We start from the raw sequence: 25500 nt of genomic DNA, 5'->3' as shown, positions 1-25500 counted from the left end.
ATTATTTGCTTTTTCGTTTAATTCTATCCAAATAGTTTCTGTGTGTGGCTCAGTTTTGATTCCCTCTTTGAGACTACATTTCAAATTGTCCCTAACATATATGGCTACTCCCCCTCCTCGTCTAATATATCTATCTGTGTGAAATAGTTTAAATCCATTTATCTGATATTCAGCTAATAGTTCTCTATTTTCTACATTCATCCACGTTTCGGTAAGTGCAATAATATCTATTTTTTCTGTGCAGACAAGAGCATTTAATTCATTAATTTTATTTCTTAGACTTCTACTGTTAGTGTAATATATCCTAAGTGAATTGTTATTTTGAGGCCCTTTTCTTTCCCTGATCATTTTGCCAATTCTTTTCTCCCACGAACACATACTTTTATTACCTCCTTCCTCCAAATCAATTCCCATACCACTATCTACTAACAGTTTAAACCCAAACAAACACCTCTAACCACTGGTTCCAACGAGTTCGCAACAGCAACAACCCCAGCCCTCGATAGATGCACCCCATCACGAGCATACATTTCATTTCTTCCATAGAAGCATTCCCAGTTGTCTATGAAAGATATTGCATTTGATTTGCAATATCTTTCCAGCCGGCAATTGACACCAAGTGCCCTCGACATCCATTCATTTCCCACTCCCTTTCTTGGAAGAATGCCACATATGATCGGGATTCCTCCCTTGCTCTTAACTAATTCAATGGCTGTCCTAAATCTCTGTACAGTATTAGTTCCTCACTCCTAACTCGCCCAACATCATTACCCCCTGCACTAATACAAATAATGGGTTTGTTCCCATTTCCCGTCTTAATATCATTCATGTTTTCAACAATATCACCGATTCCAGCTCCCGGATAGCAAACCCTTAATCTGTTCCCCCTATCTCTGGCACAAAACGTTCTGTCTAAATACCTCACCTGGGAATCTCCCACAACCAAAATTCGCTTCGGTACCGCCCTAACTTTCTGAGCAGCCTGAGGGGCCTGCGCTCCGCTGTTCCTTGCTGCAGGCGCACCACAGCACTCGTCCTCCAACACGGCAAATGAATTTGCCGTCCTTAGGGCGTCTGTAGGCGGCCTTGTCAAGGTCTTCTTAAGACCCCTGTCTTTCACTACTCTCCACGATGAGGTCTCGTCAACACTGGTCTCCTCCTTCGTTTCCTCTCGAAGTCTCAGCCTTTGCCGGCGTTCTATTTGGGATGCTCTGGGTTTGGTACCATGGCATCTTAAAGCTCAGTCCCTCAATGTTTTTACAGACTCATCGGCTCTGGGTTGGGGTTTTATGACCATCACTCACCAGACTTCCCAGGGTCGGTGTGAAGGTCGGGTCTGGTTTTTTCGGGAGCACAGTATGGTGCAAAAGTTGGTAGCTTCGTGGCAAGCGTTATGGAGGATTTGGCTCCCTCGACCGGACTCCACGATCAGGCTCCACTCCGACTGCTCCCTGGTGGCTCACTGAATGAACAGTGGGAGATGATTGATTGATGAAGATTAAGCCACCCAAAAGGTGCCACGGGCATGAATAGCCCGATTGATGAAGATTAAGCCACCCAAAAGGTGCCACGGGCATGAATAGCCCGTAAGTGGTGGCCCTTTTGAGCCATCACCAGTATCAATAGATGATACTGGAGATCTGTGGAGGCGTGACTGCACCCTGCGTGACGGGAGATGTCTCCCGTGAATGTGATAAATAGCCCGTAAGTGGTGACCCTTTTAAGCCATTACCAGTATAAATAGATGATACTGGAAATCTGTGGGAGACATCTCCCGTCCACGAGGCTAACCATAGCCCGTGCTTCTTGCCCCGCTCCTGTGCCAGGTAAGTTACGGGCTCACCATAGCCCGTGCTACTTGGAACTTGTTCCAAGTAGCTGAATCTATAACAACAACAACAAATCTGTGGAGGTGCGACTGCACCCTGCGTGACGGGAGATGTTTCTCATGTGAATGTGTCCAAGTGGGAGATGGGAAGTCTTCGGTTCTATACCCTGTGGTGTTGGACTCTGCGAGTGACTCATCTTCTGGGTTCTCGGGGTTTAGCTTTCCATGCAGTCCACGTGCGGGGAGTTTCCAACGTCATCGAAAACTTTTTGTCTCGGTTGCGTTCCATCATCGTTCCATCTTTAGGCCTGGTCGAGGACCGGGCCCCGGGGACACTAAAAAGCCCCGAAATCATCTCAAGATAACCTCAAGATAAGATCTCCACGCAATGGACCGTCGACATGTTGGTCATTGGGTCTGCAAGACGTTCGGTCGCCCTGAGGTACTCATCGCGGTCGGCGTGTAATCGCCGCCTTCCATCTTACGTGGCATGGTTTCCAGATTGTGAGGCTCTCGTGGTAGATGATTTTAGGCTGAACTGGTTGAGGTGGGTTCGCATATACCTCTTTCCCACGGTTCAGTTGTCCAGAGTTCTTTCCAGACGACGTTTTCTGGGCAGTTGATCCTTCTATCCTTCTGAACCTATTTGTATTTGTGCTGCTTTTTCAACCATGTTTCCCCCTTTTTATCTTTATTTTTATTTGTTTTCAACACATTTTATTCTTTATACTCATTTAGTATTAAGTATTAGTCATTAAAGTTTTTCCTGCCCGAAACGCTTTGCGTAATAGTGGCTTTAGGCATTGTATGTACTAGCTCTATCTATAAATCTATCAATTTATGTAAAATCTCTTGTATGTACCTTACCTGAATAAACATTTCATTTTATTTTTATTTTTTTTTTTTGCTCCTTGGTGGCCGGCTCAGCCATGGTTTCTGGCTCTTCTAGCTTGGTTTCCGAACCCGGGCGTTTTTCTGCGGCTTTGGCTTTTTCAGGAAATCGCCTCGTGCTCTTCTCCAGACTGAATCCGGAGGTGGGGGCTCTGCTCTTTTGGACCTGGCGTTTTTTTAGGTTGCAACCGTCTTCTCCTTTTCTTGCGAAGAACTAGTCGGCGGGCTACCAGAGGGGTCCGTTGGTTATTGATGTTAGGTTGATTCGGCTGGGCCATTGGTTGTATCTGGTGGCGGAGTTTCGTCGATACCTGCATGCCATTGCCTCAGCCACAGCGGACGCTCTTTGGGTTCAACCAGTCTCCTTTGTCCCGTATTCCAAGGCTCATGTTTCTTAGGTTGTCTGCAGTGCCATCAAGGCTAGTCAACCTGCAGATTAACCTCGGGCCCATGATATTCGCAAATTTGCTGTCTTCTGTATTATGTCTTGGGTAATTATTCGGGCTCTAGTTTTGTATCTAGTATCCTTTGGAGGCCGTCAGGCCGCTCACAGGGAGCCCGCCGTGCATGCACGTCTGGGCGCGGCACGCACCATGGCCCTTGGCATAGGACCACAGCAACCTGTCCACGTGGGGGCGCCTCCAAGGGCGACGCCGGGCCGCTCGCAGGGGGCCCGGCCAGGCACGCACGTCCGAGCGGGGCATGAACCGGGGCCCCTAGGTGCACGCCTAGGGAAACGCAGCTGAACAGTGCCCAAAGTGCACGCCTGGGAGATAACACTACCAGGGCGGTTCACTTGGGACACGGCGTAAACACACGCCGACCCGGGGCATTGCGGCAGCAGCAAAAAACAGCCGCTGCAGCACCTGGCACAGACTGAAAGGCGCGCCTGCATACCTCAAGACAGGCAAACGTGCAGAAGGCACTAGGGAACTAAGGCGGCCCACACGGACCGCGGGGGGAAGGCGCCAACACACGCCAGACACTGGACAGTCCTGACTAAACTTTAACAGAAAATTTTTACATTACCTTAGAGTAGGATGATTAGGGCAGGGGGCCCCTGCCGTATTGACAGACTGATGAATGCAGGACTGGTACTGGTCCACGTGTCGTTGAGGCGCAGCGCGGCGCAGTTTCGAGTACTGCGACGGTCGGGTAGAGAGAGAGGGAGCCCCTCTCTGCCCCGGAATTTATATGGCCCCGGACTTCCCACGCATCTGCGCGGGGCGCACTGCGCAACTGTTTCTTTGTCCCCCTCTTCAGAAACATCTCCGATTTGTATTTCAAATCAGAGGCCATTTCCTTTAGTACTTTCTTATATTAATACATCTTCAGAAGGAACCATTCCTTCTGAAGATGTATTAATATACGAAAGTACTTAAGGAAATTCCTGTTTCAATTCTAACTCCGTGGTCTGACATTGTCAGATTTTTCATTACGTGTTAATTTTCGTGATTTACACACAAAATATATAATAAGATATTGTATATTTAACAATATAAGACCCAAGATATATTTATGATTCATCGATTTCCCATAAAGTTGCAATAATACCCTAATTGCACACTTTCATCATATACAGAAATAAATTAATTATAAAGTTGACCAAACCACACACTAGAAAGTGAAGGGACGACAACGTTTCGGTCCGTCCTGGGCCATTCTAAAGTCGATTGTGAACTTAATCGACACAATCGACTAAGATTGGTCCAGGACGGACCGAAACGTCGTCATCCCTTCACTTTCTAGTGTGTGTGTGTGTGGTTTGGTCAACATATTTCAGCCACGTTATTGTGACTCCTCGTCTGCTTAACTTATAAAATTTAAGTCACCTTAATACACAAAACAGAAGTAAAGATATATACTGTTTGTATATTAATTATGACGCATGATCGATGTCTAGTTGAATTATGGTTGAAACAGTCAGATTATATATGTCAGCCACCAGCAAGTAATCATCAAAAGAAGGCGCCAAGCTGAGGATTGTCATCCACAAGTACAGCCACTTTTACCTTTATTATAAACTTTAATATATATTCTATATCGTCGTAAATTCGGAAACATACAATATGTTTCCAATTTTGTTTTATTAAATTATATATTTTGAAAACAGAGATGTATTCTAGTTTACCTAATATAGAGCATGAATACCACAGACTCATCGTGCGAGTTGTAGTTTATTCTGCACTCCATACTTATCCTGTGAGTCTCAGTGTATTTTGAACCACATACTCATACTGTGAGTCTTAGTTTATTATGCACCCTATACTCATCCTGAGGCTTAGGTTACTGTTCACCCCTTAGTCATCATGTCTCCCAAGGGGTCCGTGTAATTGCCCAAAGCTAATTACCCCCGAGGACCACAGGCCTCCTCCGGTTGGTTGTTTGGTCTACCAGGCTGTTTGACGCGGCTGTCGTTTACACACATTACATTATATGTGGATATATATATATATATATATATATATATATATATATATATGTTGTACCTAGTAGCCAGAACACACTTCTCAGCCTACTATGCAAGGCCCGATTTGCCTAATAAGCCAAGTTTCCCTGAATTAATATATTTTCTCTAATTTTTTTCTTATGAAATGATAAAGCTACTCATTTCATTACGTATGAGGTAAAAAAAAAATTATTGGAATTAAAATTAACGTAGATATATGAACAAACCTAACCAACCTTACCTAACCTAACCTAACCTATCTTTAAAGGTTAGGTTAGGTAGCCAAAAAAGTTAGGTTAGGTTAGGTTAGGTAGGTTAGGTGGTCAAAAAATCATTAATTCATGAAAACTTGGCTTATTAGGCAAATCGGGCCTTGCATATAGTAGGCTGAGAAGTGCGTTCTGGCTACTAGGTACGACATATATAATGTCTGTCTACAAGAAGTAGACAGACATTTAGAATTAAGGATATGTAGGGGTAACAGAAGCTTGTGGAGTAGCAAAGTAATGACCTAGGTACCTTATATAAAATATTTTCTTCCATATACTAATTCAATCTTAGGGAAATTTAAGGTTGGCAAGGATTATAGACATCATTCGCGGCGTATCTCGTAAGTTGGCGCAATTATCAGCTTTCCACAGGGATTGGTGGCTGATAATTCCTGATGTGGGACTGAATGTGTGCTTTACCAGTGTGTTAATCTTTAATTAACATTTTTTTTTCAAAATAGATTTTTTTCGGGAATAATACATATTGTTCTTGATGGGGGTGGGGGGGGTGATTTTTTTGTGCGTTAACAGTAATAAAAAGGTGAAATTTTGAGTGTAGAGTAAGGACAAAACACCCATACAGATGCGGAAAATCACCTCCACCCCAGCTGCGCCTGACGATCAAGGCCACTATACGCTGTCATACTCTCAACCTCCCCAGCTGAGAAGAATCCTGGACTGACATAAATATTATCAAATTCACAAATGTCATACTAATGTCAGTCAGATGTCACTGGTCAGAAGCAAGAAATTAGATGTAAAAGATATTGTGAGACTTACTAGCACAAGGCAAGATACTACAGAGATGAAATTACATATTTCAATGTTCTACTTTTTATTAAAGTATAGGCTACATTTTAACTGTATTCATTTCGATGCGAGTTGCAGATGTTGGGTCCTTTTATATGAATGGACTGTTTAAACAAATTTAGTCTGACTCTGGTAATATCACATATATTTATCTCTCACATCACTTATTTAATATATATGTGCATGATTTCAGAAACATGGTAATGATCCCAATGCGTTTTAGTTTGCCAATTAAACCTGGTCAAGCTTTTGATTTTTCAGGGGAGGAAGCTGATGGGACCTTGGGAACTGTAAAGCATGTACTTTCATAGAGCATGCTATATGATGCAGTTGCTAGGGTTTATAGAGAAGGTACTGCACACTGTGGTTACAAAAAGGCAGCAACAATTTTGAAAAGGGAATTTTATGGCATTCCTAAATAATTTGTGCAAGAATTTTGTAAATCTTGCCCGACTTGTGAAAAGACACAGCCCCAGACATGCTGCCCCCCTTTCTGAAACCGATCGTCGAAACTGAGTTTATGCATCGCATACAAGTAGACCTCGCTGATAGACATGAAAAATTCTCCAGACGGAGACTATAACTATATTTGCCATGTGGTAGATCATTTCAGCAAATATCATATTGTGTTTCATTTAAAACTAAAACTGCCAAGGAAGTTGCTTTAATGCTGGAGGAGCGCGTTTTAGCATATTTAAGACTCTCGAGAATTTTCCATTCAGACAATGGCAAAGAGTTTGTAAACCTAATGCTGAAATGTCTTTCTGATCAGTGAGGGGAGGGGGGGGTAACATTTTTATTTGACTGGAAGATGCTGTCACTTCCAGTCCAGCTGGTGATGATGTGCTAGAGGTCGCTGGTGATGATGTGCTAGAGGTCGCTGGTGATGATGTGCTAGAGGTCACTGGTGATGATGTGCTAGAGGTCGCTAGTGATGATGTGCTAGAGGTCGCTGGTGATGATGTGCTAGAGGTCGCTGGTGATGATGTGCTAGAGGTCGCTGGTGATGATGTGCTAGAGGTCGCTGGTGATGATGTGCTAGAGGTCGCTGGTGATGATGTGCTAGAGGTCGCTGGTGATGATGTGCTAGAGGTCGCTGGTGATGATGTGCTAGAAGTCGCTAGTGATGATGTGCTAGAGGTAGCTGGTGATGATGTGCTAGAGGTCGCTAGTGATGATGTGCTAGAGGTAGCTGGTGATGATGTGCTAGAGGTCGCTGGTGATGTGCTAGAGGTCGCTAGTGATGATGTGCTAGAGGTCGCTAGTGATGATGTGCTAGAGGTCGCTGGTGATGATGTGCTAGAGGTCGCTGGTGATGATGTGCTAGAGGTCGCTGGTGATGTGCTAGAGGTCGCTGGTGATGATGTGCTAGAGGTCGCTGGTGATGATGTGCTAGAGGTCGCTGGTGATGTGCTAGAGGTCGCTGGTGATGGTGTGCTAGAGGTCGCTGGTGATGATGTGCTAGTCGCTGGTGATGATGTGCTAGAGGTCGCTGGTGATGATGTGCTAGAGGTCGCTGGTGATGATGTGCTAGAGGTCGCTGGTGATGATGTGCTAGAGGTCGCTGGTGATGATGTGCTAGAGGTCGCTGGTGATGATGTGCTAGAGGTCGCTGGTGATGATGTGCTAGAGGTCGCTGGTGATGTGCTAGAGGTCGCTGGTGATGATGTGCTAGAGGTCGCTGGTGATGATGTGCTAGAGGTCGCTGGTGATGATGTGCTAGAGGTCACTGGTGATGATGTGCTAGAGGTCGCTGGTGATGATGTGCTAGAGGCAGCTGGTGATGATGCGCTAGAGGTCGCTAGTGATGATGTGCTAGAGGTCGCTATAGTGATGATGTGCTAGAGGTCGCAAGTGATGATGTGCTAGAGGTCGCTATAGTGATGATGTGCTAGAGGTCGCTAGTGATGATGTGCTAGAGGTCGCTGGTGATGATGTGCTAGAGGCAGCTGGTGATGATGTGCTAGAGGTCACTGGTGATGATGTGCTAGAGGTCGCTGGTGATGATGTGCTAGAGGTCGCTGGTGATGATGTGCTAGAGGTCGCTAGTGATGATGTGCTAGAGGTCGCTAGTGATGATGTGCTAGAGGTCGCTAGTGATGATGTGCTAGAGGTCGCTAGTGATGATGTGCTAGAGGCAGCTGGTGATGATGTGCTAGAGGTCGCTAGTGATGATGTGCTAGAGGTCACTGGTGATGTGCTAGAGGTCACTGGTGATGATGTGCTAGAGGTCGCTAGTGATGATGTGCTAGAGGTCGCTGGTGATGATGTGCTAGAGGTCGCTAGTGATGATGTGCTAGAGGTCGCTGGTGATGATGTGCTAGAGGTCGCTAGTGATGATGTGCTAGAGGTCGCTAGTGATGATGTGCTAGAGGTCGCTGGTGATGTGCTAGAGGTCGCTAGTGATGATGTGCTAGAGGTCGCTGGTGATATGCTAGAGGTCGCTAGTGATGATGTGCTAGAGGTCGCTGGTGATGATGTGCTAGATGTCGCTGGTGATGATGTGCTAGAGGTCGCTAGTGATGATGTGCTAGAGGTCGCTGGTGATGATGTGCTAGAGGTCACTGGTGATGATGTGCTAGAGGTCACTAGTGATGATGTGCTAGAGGTCGCTGGTGATGATGTGCTAGAGGTCACTGGTGATGATGTGCTAGAGGTCGCTGGTGATGATGTGCTAGAGGTCACTAGTGATGATGTGCTAGAGGTCGCTGGTGATGATGTGCTAGAGGTCGCTGGTGATGATGTGCTAGAGGTCGCTGGTGATGATGTGCTAGAGGTCGCTGGTGATGATGTGCTAGAGGCAGGTGGTGATGATGTGCTAGAGGTCACTGGTGATGATGTGCTAGAGGTCACTAGTGATGATGTGCTAGAGGTCGCTGGTGATGATGTGCTAGAGGTCACTGGTGATGATGTGCTAGAGGTCACTAGTGATGATGTGCTAGAGGTCGCTGGTGATGATGTGCTAGAGGTCACTGGTGATGATGTGCTAGAGGTCACTGGTGATGATGTGCTAGAGGCAGGTGGTGATGAATAAACTGCACCAATCACTGCCACTCCTGACACCAATGCAATAATACGGAGATTGATAGCAGTGCTTCACATAAATAATGTTAAATTATTTAACAGATGACGAGATCATAAACATTGGAATAAATGAAGAGCTCTCTGACCTTCATATAAAGGCTGCATGTGACCTCATCAAACAAAATACGCCAAGCATAGAAGGCCTTCATGACCCAGTGTTGCAGCGGGACCTCTCCTGGCCAGCTGTATTAGGTGAATTTATTCAAATAATTCAAGTTGATGGTTGTCACTGGGTCACCGTTTCCAACACTGGAGAAACTGGACAAATTAACATATACGACACCAGGCATAAATTACCAGCCAAATCATGCATGCAGCCTGATGCAGCAAACGTTGTGGCGTTTGCTGCATCACTTGCAAATGGTGAAGATCCGGTGAACCTCGTATGATGTGCAGAATATGAGACAACATCTACAAGAGAACTTCAAAGGAAAGTATCTCATCTCCTTCCCTGCAGCTCTGACACTGAGAAGAAAACGAATCATCCGGTCATGCTCGATGGAAGTGTACTGCATTTGCAGAAAGCCAAATGATTTGAAGCTGATGGTATGCTGTGACCGTTGCAATATTTGGCACCATGGATCATGTGTAGGTGTTACAGAATGTAATGATGATTCGTGGATTTGTTTCTTGTGCGCTAGCAAGTTGTGAATTATAATTTAAAATACTTAATTAATGCATTATTATTATTATTATTATTATTATTATTATTATTATTATTATAACCTTACCAAATGCTTTGCTGAATCAAATAATGTTATTACTTTCATTGTGTTACAATAGCATAATTAAGTGCTGCAAGTGTCAGGTCTTTTATATAGTCGGTATTTGTTATATTCTGTACTCTTTTTATGTTATTTAAATTTCAAATTGAAATAGTTTTTAAAGTAACTATCTTAATAAATTTGAACCTTATATTATTTAACATCAACAAATTATATTTCGAATGTTAAAACAAATTTCAATCAATTAAAGGATTTATCCTTTAATGTTAAAAAGTGTTCAAACTGAAATAAATATATAACACTGTACGGTACAGTTGTGTTTAATTATGTTTTGTGATTCCTTTGGAAAAGGTATTTGTGCACCAAGTACTACTAGGTCATTATGAGATATGCTGAATGTTGTCAATATACCATCTGAATACTCCTCACTTTGCGTTCATCATTGGACGTCCTAATGATTAAGGTCCCCAAAAGGACTTAATCAGACATCAGTGGATATTTTTACTCTCACTCACTCTCACACACTCACTCACTCACTGACTCACTCACTCACTGACTCACTCTCTCACTCTCACTCTCTCTCACTCTCTCGCTCTCACACTCTCTCTCACTCTCTCGCTCTCACACTCTCTCTCACTCTCTCTCTCACTCACTCTCTCTCTCTCTCTCTCTCTCTCTCTCTCTCTCTCTCTCTCTCTCTCTCTCTCTCTCTCTCTCTCTCTCTCTCTCAGCACCCCCTTATGTGTTGTATGTGGGTGCTGAAGTTCAGTCTCTTGTTTATGTATAGGTCAAGGAACTTTCCATAAATGTTATTGCTAATGTTTACTTGTAATACTGGGTATACATCCGGTGTTCTTACCCTCGAATATATGTATGGTCTGAAAGCCACAAATATTTACAATGGGGGGAGGGTGGATAACATTTCCTCTTCAAGCACGCGCACACAAATGAACTATGTTACTTAACTGGAAGCACTCGTACAACATAATTTACACGATTTTTCAGCATTATTATACTTCTTACAAGCATATATACAGTATAGTACCTAGGAGGTTCTCTTCAATGATATCTAAGATAATTAGAAGAACCCAAGAAAACTACTGTGGAAATGTGCAGTACAAACATATCAATTGTGACACTAGCTCTCCACATATGTCATTTGCTTAATTTAGAAACTGTTCTTGTGGTCGATCTCGAACCCATGTTGTTGATGTGACGATGTGTTATGAATTTTGTGGCTAGCTCCTCAAGATTGTAACTTGCTTAGATAAATAAATTGTGTGTTCAGTCCCTGAACCCATTATGTGATAAATTAACTAAACTAAAAATATAGTATGGCGACGAAACCTGAACTGCATAATGTAAATAGGGGACTAACCAGAAAAAGATATAGGTGAAGAATAACACCAGTATTCGTCTGGTGATTTGTTTGGCTTGAGTTTAATACATGTTTAATAACAATAAAACAGAGAATGACTGAGACAATTCTTAGGTTCAAACACTTTACCACCAAGAGCTTAATAAAAAAAATTCAAGTTGTTGAACGATTTTTATTTGAATTGTTCTGTCGGAAAGATATTTAGAGAAGTTTTTTAGTGATTATGTATGTGCTGTTTAGAAGCAGCACATCTGGATGGTCTAGCTCTCTCTCTCGAGTCCTGCTGCCAGATTGGGTTAAAAAATCAGTCCCCGTGGCATAGTGGTAAAGCACTCGTTTGTATCTACCGGGGAGAATTGACCAGGTGCCAATCCTTAACAGTAGCCTAGCTCTGTTCACCCAACAGTGAATGGGTACATGGTTTGGAGGGTCGTATTCCAGGGTCAAAATTAGGATTAAGGACATGCCCGAAACGCTATGCGTGGTAGTGACTTTACAAGAATGTAAGAACTCTTGTATATAAATAAAATAAATAAATAAAAAAGTAGCAAATTAGGCTAGTTAGTTTTGACTGCTCTCATAAATCAACTCATCATCCTTATAGACGTTGGGCTACAATGTTAAAGTCAATGATTGATTAGTTATCCATATATAAATGTAATATGTGTAAATGACAGCTGCGTCAAACAGCCTGGTGGACCAAACTACAAACCGGAGGAGGCCTGGTCCTCGGGGGTAATTAGCTTTGGGTAATTACACGGACCCCTTGTGTGACGTGATGAATATGGGGGACACAGTAAACTAAGACTCACAGGATGAGTATGTGGTTCAAAATATATACAAAATATATATATATACAATATATGACAAAAATTTTAAAGTATATTTTATGTTTCTGAATTTCTCATGACATATAATATATAAGGCTTATACTTAAGAGCTGCACTTGTAGATGACATTCCCCGGTTTGGCACCTTCTTTTGAAAATGACTTGCTTGTGGCTGACATATATAATCTGACTGTGTCAGCCATAATTCACCTAGATATCGATCCTGCGTCATATGATGATAGAGTGTAATTACGGTAATATTGCAACTTTATAAGAAATCGTTAAATCATAAATATATCTTGGTTCTTATATTTGAAATATTGTTACATTCAACGTTTGAAAACAAAGTTTATATCTGTATTTTTAATAAAATATAAAACATTAATGTTTATCAACTCATCTCAGTTAGTTTAGCTCACCCCATACCCATCTTGTGGGCGGTAGTGGAAAGGGTTACAGAGGCACATAATGGGCTGAGGGACTGACGTGCTTATCTCTGAAGCTAGACACAGATATAATGAAATAATCAATGATGGAGTCAGAGTCTGTCTCCTGTGGATTCCTTCCCATATTGGTCTCCGAATGCATGATAGAACTGAGGAGCTAGCCAAGACTTTTGCTCGTAAAGAGGGAATTGATTACCAACTTGGACTGCCTTTGAGCAGCCTGAGGGCAGCAATATCCCAGGAACATCAACTAAATTTCGGAGACTTGAGGCAAAGTAAAATTCACACCAGTTACTCCATCTATCATCATTCTATTATGCAGGAAGTACCGCACGTCTATGTGTCATCCAATAAGGTTAGCAGACTTCTAGATGTTACCACTGCTAGACTTAGGCTCGGCTACAAGTACCTCTGGCAGTTTGTAACATCTGCTGATGTAGATTTGACTATATGTAAACTGTCAGCAGAGCTATTCACATACTTTGCGTCATTATATAATGGAATGTGAAAAAAATCGCGGAATTTAGAGATAACACTATCAATAATGTCCCAGAAATGTATAAGTACTTCATTCATAATGATGTGCTGCCCGAAATCTTAGCGAAGTATCCAAAATTTGCTTACTGTAGGTAATGCATGCACATGACTGTAAAACTGTCGCCCAGTTGGGTGGGTGTGGAGCATATGACTGTAAAGCTGCCGTCCAGTGGGGTGGGTGTGGAGCACATGACTGTAAAGCTGCCGCCCAGTTGGGTGGGTGTGGAGCACATGACTGTAAAGCTGCCACCCAGTTGGGTGGGTGTGGAGCACATGACTGTGAAGCTGCCGCCCAGTTGGGTGGGTGTGCAGCAAGACTAGTAACTGTGCGACTCCTCATAGATGTAAAGTGCCTTGTATAGTGACTGTTGTGAGCCTCTTGTTGAATCACTTGTGACACAAAAGATTACTGATGTGTGTATTTGTGTGGGTGATTAAATATGTATGTGTATTGTGAGGATAATCTCTTTCAAGAGAGATTGAGCCTGCTCTTCTCTACATAAAGTTACGTATTTTACACAAGAATAAGATGCTACCTTCAAGATACGTCTCCCAGTAGCACAAAACGTTTTGACCAGGAGGCAAAACGTATCCAAGATTCACCCCCTACTCCACTCCCTCCACGCCGGCTCGTCATCAACCAGCCAACTACCCTTCCCAGCCTGCCTGCTCCTGATTGGTGACTCGCCGACTGCACACCTGCACATTGCACCTCAGCGCCCTCTTCCTGAGTCGATGTCTGGGCTTGGTCCAGCCATTGAAGTCAGAATATCCTTGTGCTCTCAAGCAGTGAACAACTAACTGATATACGCTGTGTATTGTCACGGGGGGTGGGCCGGGGCTCTGCTAGCACTCAGCTGCTAGGGGCTCAAAAGGCCGAATACTCAGCCCCTCCGACTCCCGGGATTTACCGGAGTCTCCTTGATCACACAGGAGAGGACCAACAATGCCCACCTCCGCAGGTCTTTGCTTCCACCACAAAAGGGGGTGCCACTGATTCACCCTGGAAGCCCTTCAGTCAAACACGGGAAAACTGCTGTTAACAGTTCCGGCCTAGACCCGTGGAGGAGTGAAGGAAGACTCAGGTTTACCTTATAACAATAACCTCCCTGAGTCTTGCCTGCCAGACAAAAAGGTTGCAGGAAGTCCTTTCCCGCCTGTCTTCTCTATCTTCTTAACAAGGTCGCCAGCTGGGTTATTATATCTGCACCCCAGCAATGCAGTTCAGTGGGTGTATTATATATTGTTTGTAGCCAGAAGATTGCTACTCCCATAGATCTGCTACTAGACTGTCGGCCCAGGGTACTCTCCCAGGAAGGTCTGTGTGGCTTTACCTCTCTCTAGCCACTACGTTACTAGTTGCCACCATTCAGGCACTGATACTGATCGGATGGCTAAGGGTACACTTTTATATAAGACCGTGCTGTCTTTACCACTCTCCAGGCAATAAGAACTCCTATAGAGAACGTAGTGTTCCCTAGGTGGTACTATGATAACCTTCGTGTATGCTCATAGAGAAACATTATAATGGAGGCACACTTAAACACAGTGATAAAATGTGTGAATTTACTGACACAAATTACATGAACACACATACAATCACAAGTAATACATGAATATGAAAATAAGGATAATAAGTCTGGAGATCGTCAGCCTCTTCTTCCACGACCTCCAACACTCCTTCAACTGGGCAGAAAGACAGGAGTCCCACACTCTCTCACAGGAGGGCCACTTCACCACGGCGGCGCCTCTTCTTCACTGTCCTGCCATCCATACACACTGTCCCCTCTGACAGTCCTGGACACAAGCTGCCTTGCAGCCTATTCTACTACTAAAGTATTAATGTCCTATTGCCACATACATAAGTAAATATTGTGGTCTAACTAGCCTACTCACACAAGGGATAATGGGAGGGAAAATGATCTACCTTACATTCCTGGCTCACGACGCCTGTCCCTCGATGGTGTGAGGTTCCCACGCTTCCTGAGTCGATCCTCGACGATCCAGGAACGTTCCACAGGTCCTCAGGTGTCGTGGAACCTTCGCGTCATCGCCGTTCCAATCCCTGAGATTCAGCTACCCCAATCCTGGTTCATCGATGGGCACTGAGCTAACCACTATTTTCCCACACTCGCCCCTTCCACAAGGCGTTGCTCCTTGTCCTAGGCACGGTGTCGTCCTTCCAAAACCCTCAGTGGATGTGACCCGGTCACAGCTAGGCTTGCCCGCCACACCTTTTCAGGCCCTCAACGTCCAGCGTCGCCGCCCTGCGTCATCGCCGAATATTTTCCAAGTTTGGCACTCTTTTGCTCAATAAACTTGGTTCCTTTTTGCTTCCCAGAAGCGCAGGATCTCCAATACGTAAGATGGGCTGCGATAGCCTGCTCTAATCCACTAAGAAAGGCTTGTAGAGCCTCAAATCCTTGAGAGCTGACCGAGGTGTGTCCTCTTGCTTTCACGGTCAGGTTAACTCTGACGTTGGCGCCGCCCTGGGCACTCGGTGACGTCACGGCGGGCCCTGATTGGTCGCCCGCGACCTAAGTCGGCCAATCCGCGATCGGCTAGTGTCCCTTCCAAAACGTCATATCCGCAGTAGGGGATACTCTTTCATTTTATATCAGGGCGCCAATTTCCCCTTACTTACAACTTATAATGTAACGTTCTCCCTTAACTGGCAGCCGGTCTGGTCGCCACATATATCAATAGACTCCCTAAACCTCAGAGAATCAGTAGGGAGAGCTGATATATGACTCTTAAAGCAGGCAAACGAAAGAGATAGGAGAGGACACCGTAACAGTATCTGCTGGATGTTTCGCAGCTAGCACTAATATTCTCAGCACCTGATTATTTTTCACCTTTAAACTTTATTATTATTGTAGAGTAACTTCATCCCTATTATTCATTTATGTTATATTGTTTTTGGACTTGTTTTTTTGCGCAAGTATAAGCTTGAGGCTTAAGCAATGCTAGAAAATGCAGTGAATAAACAGCGGAGTAAATACAAGACATAACTGAAAGCTGAACAAAGTAATAAGTTAATTTTATAAAATCTTAAATAAATAATATAAATAACATAGAATAGACCACCAAAACAGACAGACCGCTCGACAGCAGGGCGCCTACACTTAAGGGAGTAGTAGGACGGGAGGGAACGTGTACGTGTGGCCAACAACATAGCGGCTACACCGGACGGACGAAAACGTCTGGGTACGAACATGCCGGGCTACACCGGTCAGACAAAACGTCTGGGATGAACATAACAGGCTACACCGGCCAGACAAAACATCTGGGTACGAACAAGCTGGGCTACACCTCCCAGACAAATCGTCTGGGACGAACATGCCGGGCTACACCGGCCAGACAAAACGTCTGGGTACGAACATGCCGGGCTACCCCGGTCAGGCAAAACGTCGGGTATGAACGTGCTGGGCTACACCGGCCAGACAAAACGTCTGGGTACGAACATGCCAGTCTACACCGGCCAGACAAAACGTCTGGGTACGAACATGCCAGGCTACCCCGGTCAGGCAAAAACGTCGGGGACGAACATGCCGGGCTACACCGGCCAGACAAACCATCTGGGTACGAACAAGCCGGCTACACTGGTCAGACAAAACGTTTGGGAACAACGTGCCGGGCTTCACCGTTCAGACGAAACGTCTGGGAACACTCGTGTGACCAACACTGGTCAGACACAACGTCTGGGAACAAACGTGCCGGCAGCACCGGTCAGACGAAACGTCTGGGAATAAACGGCAACACCGGTCGGACCTGCCAGCCACCTGTAACATAACAGGGGAAAAAAAATGGGAACCGGGGCTCTAGGGGCAGTGTAAGGCAACCAAGGCACTGCATGCCTGGCCATAGAAGTGGTAGTGGCCCCCCAGCCTGGGCCATAGAGAGAGCAGAAGACGGGAAGGCTCTCGGCTAAGCCCAACCCTGACGCTGAGGCAGCCCTTAGGCTAGGAAGCTTCAGGGCCTGCCCACCAGGACACCGCCACCACAAGGGCGTCTCCTGCCCGTGGGCATGAGGAAGAGGGACAGGAAGGAAGCAAAACACAACCCAGGGCAAGCGCTCCACAGAGCGCCATGATACGTGAGTGATGCCGACCTTGGCATGGGCCCTCCTAGGGTCGGGCCCTAGGGACAGAACCAACTAATATAACCTGGCCACGTGGTGTCACCGCCAAGGGGGACACCAGGCCGCTTGCAGGGAGCGCGGCTGGGCACGCACGACCGAGCTCGGCACGAACCATGGCCCCTAGGGACAAGCCTAGGGGACACAGCATACCGGGCTCCAGAATGGACGCCTGGGAGGGCAGGAAGGAAGCGAAGGGCACACCTGGGGCAAGCGCTCCACCGAGCTCCAAGCCACGTGGGCGCCGCCGACCAGGCTTGGGCCCCTAGGGCCGGGCCCCAGGGGCACAGGACCACTGAAATCTGGCCACGTGGCGTCGCCAGGCCACTTGTAGGGAGCCTGGCAGAGCACACACGGCCGGGCGCGGCACGAACCAGGGCCCCTAGGGGCACGCCTAGGGAATAAGGCAGACCGGTGCCCCTAGTGCACATCTGGGAGGAAGCGCTACCTGGCGTGGCTCGCACGGGGCATGGCGCACAACACATGGCGGCCGCAGCAAACAGCAGTACCAGTCTTGTCCTGTAGGGCGCACCTGCGTACCCCAGACAGGCAAACGGGCAGAAGGCCCTAGGGAACTAGCTAAGGTGGCACGCACGGACCGTGAGGGATGGCGCTAGGCACACACCGACACTGGGGACAGTCCTGACTAAACTTGAACAGAAAACCTCACTTTACCTTAGTGCTTAAAGCGGACTGTAAATGCAGGATAGAGTACTGGTCCACGTGTCGTTGAGGCGCGGAGCAGCACAGTTTTTGCAAGTGAGCAGCTGCTTGCTTGTCGAGAACAGAGGCCCACTCAGTCCGCGGCAGGGCTTATATAACTTTGGCTCGTTGCGCGCACAGCTTGGGCAGTTAGAATCAGCTGCCCTACACACGTTTTCTTTCCTCAGAAAATCCACCGTTTTTTCTTTGGAAAAGCAGTGGTCTTTTTCAAAATTCAAATTCAAATGTTTATTCAGGTAAAGTACATACATACAAGGTGTGATACAAATATTGATGAATTTATAGATAGAGCTAGTACATACAATGCCTAAAGCCACTATTACGCAAAGCGTTTCGGGCAGGAAAAACACTAAAGACTAAAACTTAATACTAATTGAGATTAGAATATATATAAAATGTGTTGAGAAAATATAAAAATAAAAAAGGGGGGGGGGGGAACATGGCAGAAAAACAGCAAAAAATACAATTTGGTCGACAAACAGCATTGTAAAATAAAAAAATAAAATGTTTATTTAGGTAAGGTACATACATACAATAAATTTTTACAAAGATTGGTTGACTTATAGGTAGAGCTAGTACATACAATGCCTAAAGCCACTATTACGCAAAGCGTTTCGAGCATGATAAACTTAAATGACAAGCTTAATACTAATTGAGCATAATGAGTAGAATGAAAACAAGAAGTGAAAACATAGCTGAAAAAGCAGCACAAATACATCTATGTCGACAAACAGCGCTCTTTAAAAAAAAACAGACATTGGTTGACAATAGAAGGGTAAGGTAGGTTACAGGGAATTTATTAGGTATAGCTTCGTTTTTATCTTAAACTGGTTGAGAGAGGTACAGTCTTTAACATGGTTGGGAAGGTCATTCCACATTCTGGGCCCCTTGATTTGTAGAGCATTTCTAGTTTGATTAAGTCGTACTCTAGGAATATCAAAACTGTATTTATTTCTGGTGTGGTGCTCATGGGTTCTGTTACAACCTTCTATGAATCTTTTGAGATCAGGATTGGCATTATAGTTTAGCGTTTTATATATGTATAATACGCATGAGAGAATGTGCAGTGACTTAATGTCTAACATATTCAGAGATTTGAGTAGGGGTACCGAGTGATGTCTGGGGTTAGGGGTACCGAGTGATGTCTGGGGAGTAGGGGTACCGAGTGATGTCTTGTTTAAAAATAGCAGACATTATGGTGCTCATGGGTTCTGTTATATATATATATATATATATATATATATATATATATATATATATATATATATATATATAAATATATATATATATATATATATATATATATATATATATATATATATATATATATATATATATATATATATATATATACATGGAAAGGAGCAGAGGTTTCCACACTGCAGTCTACACTAAGGAAACAAACATAGGAATGTGCCTAAATGCCAACAGTGACTGCCCAGACAGGTACAAGAGGGGTGTTGTTAACGCTATGTCGACCGTGCTCTCAGCCACAGCTCAGGATGGAAGCAAGTCGACGAAGAACTCTGTAGGGTAAGGCAGGTCCTAGTCAACAATGGTTTCACCAATGGTTTCGTTGAAGACATCATAAGAAGGAAAGTGAAACGCCATGCAACCTCTGAAGAGACAACTAACACAACACCTATACCCCCTATTAGACTATTTTACAGGAACTTCTTTTCCACAGCTCATAAAACGGAGGAAAGGGTCTTGAAAGATATTGTTAATAGAAACGTTATCCCTACAGACAAAAATCAGAAGATACAACTGACGATTTACTATAAAACCAAAAAAACGGCCAGCCTACTCATGAGAAACTCTCCAGACACAAAGTAAAACGCTTTAAAAGAGACCAATGTCGTCTATGCCTTCAAATGCCCTCTTGGGGACTGTAAGCCTCAAAAAACTCAGTATATAGGCAAGATAACAACATCTCTTTCCAGGCGATTAACGATGCATAAGCAACAGGGGCTCCATTAAGGAACATATAATCTCTTCCCACAACCAAACCATCACCAGAGAAATCTTAGCAAACAACACAGAAATCATCGATAGATACAGCAATAGCAGGCGGCTTGACATCTGCGAGGCACTACACATCAAGAAGTCAACACCAGCAATCAACAGCCAATAAATGCACAACTATATTCTACCCACTTCAAGACTCCGCTCCAATATAGAAGCATTAAGAAATATGGGCCAATAGGCCCTCTGCAATTACTTCCATTCTTACCTTCAATACCCATTGTTTCGTGTTCTATCCTGTGTTGAAAGTTTTGTTCACCTCATCCAAAACTGTTGTAACATATCACCTCACCCAAAATGCGGGTATAAAATGAAAAATAAAGCTGTTTAAATCATAGCATAAGTAAGAACTCTGTTAAGTGTTTGCAGGTAATAGTTGTGTGTGTGTAAACTAAAAGTCTTTGAAAATGTAATAAGTTATTACGAAACGTGTTCAAGTGTCGCGTCAGACTAGAAATAAAAATGAATTTTGGAGAATTGATTTTTCAATTACCATCAACAGTGAAAAGAAACATAAGAAAGATCGAGAAAATTCGTGTTAGAATTATTAATTTTACTTTTTCGGTCATATTTAATAATATATGTCTACAGGAAAGACTGCTGCCAAAATATACTAATATATATATATAAATATATATATATATATATATATATATATATATATATATATATATATATATATATATATATATATATAATACACATGAGAGGATGTGCAGTGACTTAATATCTAACATATTCAGAGATTTGAGAAGAGGTACTGAGTGATGTCTGGGGTCAGAGTTGGATATTGTCCTAACAGCAGCTTTGTGTTGAGTAATTAGAGGACGTAAATGATTTTGGGTAGTATAACCCCAAGCACAAATACCATAGTTGAGATAAGGATAGATGAGAGAGTAATAGAGTGGTTCAGTACGAGTAATAGTAATAATATTAATAGTAATTATTAATGGAGGTGTTCATCTTCATCGTGTTCACATTTCTTAAAATCAATATTGTGATTTTTTCCCAACTCTGGTTTGTTATAACACTATTACCAGCCATGATTCTACACGATTTCTTGTGTTCTTCAATTGTGATCTCCAGTTTATGCCCAGTTTCCCGCCACATAGATTTCAATACAGTCTCCATGCACAAGGTAATATATAAACGCCGCCCAGATTACTATCCTCTCCTATTCTATTCTTACTAATCCTTTCTCCTAATTGTATTTGGGCAATTGAAAACTATTTTATATCTTGTATCCGATACGTTACAGGTCAGTTTACTTAAAAAGTGTTATAAGGCAATTTCAACACCAATTTATCTTGATCTTGATCTTTTCTTGAGGTAATCTTGAGATGATTTCGGGGCTTAGCGTCCCCGGTCCTCGACAAGGCCTCCTTTTTTGTTACACCCCCCCATAAAGCAGCCCGTAGCAGCTGTCTAACTCCCAGGTACCTATTTACTGCTACGTAGCAGGGGCATCAGGGTGAAAGAAACATTTTGCCCATTTGTCTCTGCCTCCACCAGGGATCGAACCCGAAACCTCAGGACTACGAATCCGATGTGCTGTCCACTCAGCTGTCAGGCGCCCTGACATCAGAATAGTTAAGCATATAGGTACAACAAGGGTAGTAGGCGGGGCATAAAGAAGGAACTTATCAGGGGAAAGAGCCAAGTCATTAAGACTATTTAGCACTGGGAGGAGGCAGGATGACACCTTGGTCCACTAGGATAAGGATTTGGGATGGGACTGGGGGGAAAGGAATGGTGCCCAACCGCTTGGATGGTCGGGGATTGAACGCCGACCTGCATGAAGCCGCCGCTCTACCCTCCAGTCCAAGTGGTTGGGCCAGGGTATAAAGAGCTAGACCTGACTTCCCCTTGTTACTGATAGGTGAGCACATCGAGATGTGTAGTACAGAAGTGTTGTACATACTGCTTTGGCGGTATGTCCACTCACAGGATGAGTGGCGCCGCCCAATAAACTCGCCCCTCGGGGCCAAATTTAAAATTAAAAAAATTTGTTAGGCATCTCCAAGCCTAAATTGAAAAAATTTCAAAGGTATACCACCAGACTATAGCGCCTCCTTTCCTCAATTAACGTGTCACGATGATGTTGCCTGATAATATTAGTGCCTGAGCTGACGGGTATGAGTTACGAGGAGGGCCACATACAAGATTCTCCAAGGAATTAATAGGGTACATAGTTCATTGAACACTTGAGGTACATGCAGAAGGGGATATAGGTATTAACTTAATACCTAAATGAGTCACAGTCATTAGAAAGAACTTTTTCAGCGTCAGAGTAGTTAACAAATTAAATACATTAGAAAGTAATGTGGTGGAGGCTGCATCCATACACAGTTTAAAATGTAGATATAATAGAGCCCCGTAGGCTCAGGAATTTGTATAATATTTCAAATTTCAGGAATATTTCAAATTTCTATTCTGTAATTGCCATTCTTGCCTTGTTTTCCAACAACCAGCCTTTTTATGCAGACAAGTATAGACCCAGAACTAAACCTCTTATCCACTATCTATGACAATCATCACTTTAATGATAAATATTGCAGATATTATACAGTACATGATGTAAACAATGTATTAACACATAATCACAATATCTCTGTAATCAACTTGAACGTTAGATCCCTAGGTAAACACTTCGATGATGTTAGTGCCTTGATTGAAACTATTGACAACAAATTCTCTTTTATTATACTTACTGAAATGTGGTTAAAAGAGGATACTACTCAACTCTTTAACATGCCTAACTACTCGGCAATTCACAACTGTCGTCAAATTCAGAGAGGTGGTGGTACTGCTCTTTACTAGCACCAAGAACTAACATGCTTAAAAGTAATTAGAACTAGAGACTGCATGGTGTGGGGAGTATATCTTCGCCAGTTTCAGAGTTTAGGGTGCTGAGTCTGTCCTGTCTGTGGGTGCAGTCTATAGAATTCCTAACACAGATGTGTCCGAATTCAACTCAAACCTTAGAAATCTAATACTAGATAACAGACTGAACAAAAACCATCTAATTATCGCAGGGGACTTTAATATTGACCTCTGCGAGCCTGAACACCCTACTGCTGTTAGCTTCCTCAACTGTATGAATTCCTGCTTCCTCATACCCTTAATCACTAGACCTACTAGAATCACTGATAGTACTGCCACGACTCTAGATCACATCTGGACCAACATAACCTCTCTGCTTACTTCAGGTATAATCTCTTAACATTTCTCTTAACTAACATTAACAAACCACCTCTAGAGACAAGGGAGTTCAGCTTTAGGCTGCACAATGAAACTGCTATAGACAATTTTATAACTGCTGCTGATAATGTCAACTGGGAGTTCGAGTTAGGTAACATAGGGGACATCAACCTAGCAGTGCAATCTTTTCTTCAAAAAACTCTTAGCCTTTATAACACCCACTGTCCTATGCTTAAGAAACAAGTCACAACCAAAAGGCTTAACAATCCTTGGCTTACAAAGGGAATACTTAAATCCATTAATAAAAAACATGACCTTGAGAAGAAGTATAGGTTAGGAACCGTCTCCAAAGAATTACTCGTTATTGCTATCTAAAATAATTAGACGAGCCAAAACTAAATACTACGAAGATAAATTTACCCAAATAAAGAGCAACATTAAAAAAACCTGGAGCACATTTTCACAAATATTAGGACCAAAGAAGATTTTAAATAACAAACCAACACTCCTGTCCAATAACGATGGTCAGCTTTCAGCCTCTGATTCTGCTATTGAGTTCAATAGGTTCTTCTCTTCCATTGGTTCATCCCTTGCAAATGATATTCCATCTTCCAGTACTGATGTTAGGGACTATCTTACAGGTAACTATCCACAGTCTCTGTACCTAAAGCCTACAAATTCCACTTACGTTAATGAAATAATCCTTTCCCTTAAAACCAAGTCTAGTGCCCTCGAGGAGATACCAACTTTAATTTACAAAAAAGCCTCCAGATCTTTAGCCCCTGCTATTGCATTGCTCTTCAACAAGTCACTTGAACTCCAAACCTTTCCAGATATTCTAAAATAAGCGAGAGTAACCCCTGTCCACAAATGTGGTGACCTCACAGATGTTAACAACTACAGACCTATATCAATCCTGCCTAACTTGTCAAAAATATTTGAAAAACTAATCTACAAGCAGCTTTACTCTTTTCTAGCCAAACACAATATGCTTAGCTCTTGTCAATATGGCTTCAGACCCCAAAAAAGCACTAACGATGCACTTATTATTATGATTAACTTGATTCACGCAGCTCTTGATAAAAAGGAGTTCCCTGTTGGGTTATTTGTGGACCTGCGTAAGGCTTTTGACACTGTCAACCACCAAAACCTTCTTCTTAAATTACATCATTATGGAGTCAGAGGACACTCCCTGCAATACCTCAAATCTTACCTTACTGACAGGCTCCAGTATGTTTCTGTGAATAATACAATTTCTCCCACCCTACCCATCAACATTGGTGTTCCTCAGGGCAGCATACTTGGCCCTCTCCTCTTTCTCATCTACATTAATGACCTTCCAAATGCCTCCCAACACCTCAAACCAATTCTATTTGCTGACGACACAACCTTCATTTACTCCAGTCCTGACCCCCTTGCTCTAAATGCCACAGTAAATACTGAGCTAAATAAAGTCCATCTTTGGCTAACCGCCAACAAACTCACCCTTAACATTGACAAAACTTTCTATATTCTGTTTGGCAATAAATCCTCTAATCAAATAAATCTCAGAATAAACAATACCCAAATTTGTAACAAAATAGATGGCAAATTCCTTGGCGTTCTCATTAACCACAAGCTGAATTTCCAGGGACACATTCTAAATATATTAAAAAAGTTTCAAAAACTGTTGGCATTCTTTCTAAGATCAGATATTATGTACCCCGCCCTGCCCTGGTGACTCTCTATTACTCCCTCATCTATCCATATCTCAACTATGGTATTTGTCCTTGGAGTTCTACTACCCAAAATCATTTACGTCCTCTAATTACTCAACACAAAGCTGCTATTAGGACAATATCTCACTCTGGCCCCAGACATCACTCGGTACCCCTACTCAAATCTCTGAATATGTTAGACATTAAGTCACTGCACATTCTCTCATGTGTACTATATGTACTATACATATATAAAACGTTGAACTGTAATGCCAATCCTGACCTCAAAAGCTTCATTGAAGGTTGTAACAGAACCCATGAGCACCACACCAGAAATAAATACAGTTTTGATATTCCTAGAGTACGACTTAATCAAACTAGAAATGCTCTACAAATCAAGGAACCCAGAATGTGGAACGACCTTCCCAACCATGTTAAAGACTGTACCTCTCTCAACCAGTTTAAGATAA

The sequence above is a fragment of the Procambarus clarkii genome, chromosome 38, assembly GCF_040958095.1.
Source record: "Procambarus clarkii isolate CNS0578487 chromosome 38, FALCON_Pclarkii_2.0, whole genome shotgun sequence".
NCBI classification, from domain to species: domain Eukaryota; kingdom Metazoa; phylum Arthropoda; class Malacostraca; order Decapoda; family Cambaridae; genus Procambarus; species Procambarus clarkii.
The sequence above is the reverse complement of the archived record's forward strand: the minus strand, read 5'-3'. Positions refer to the sequence as shown.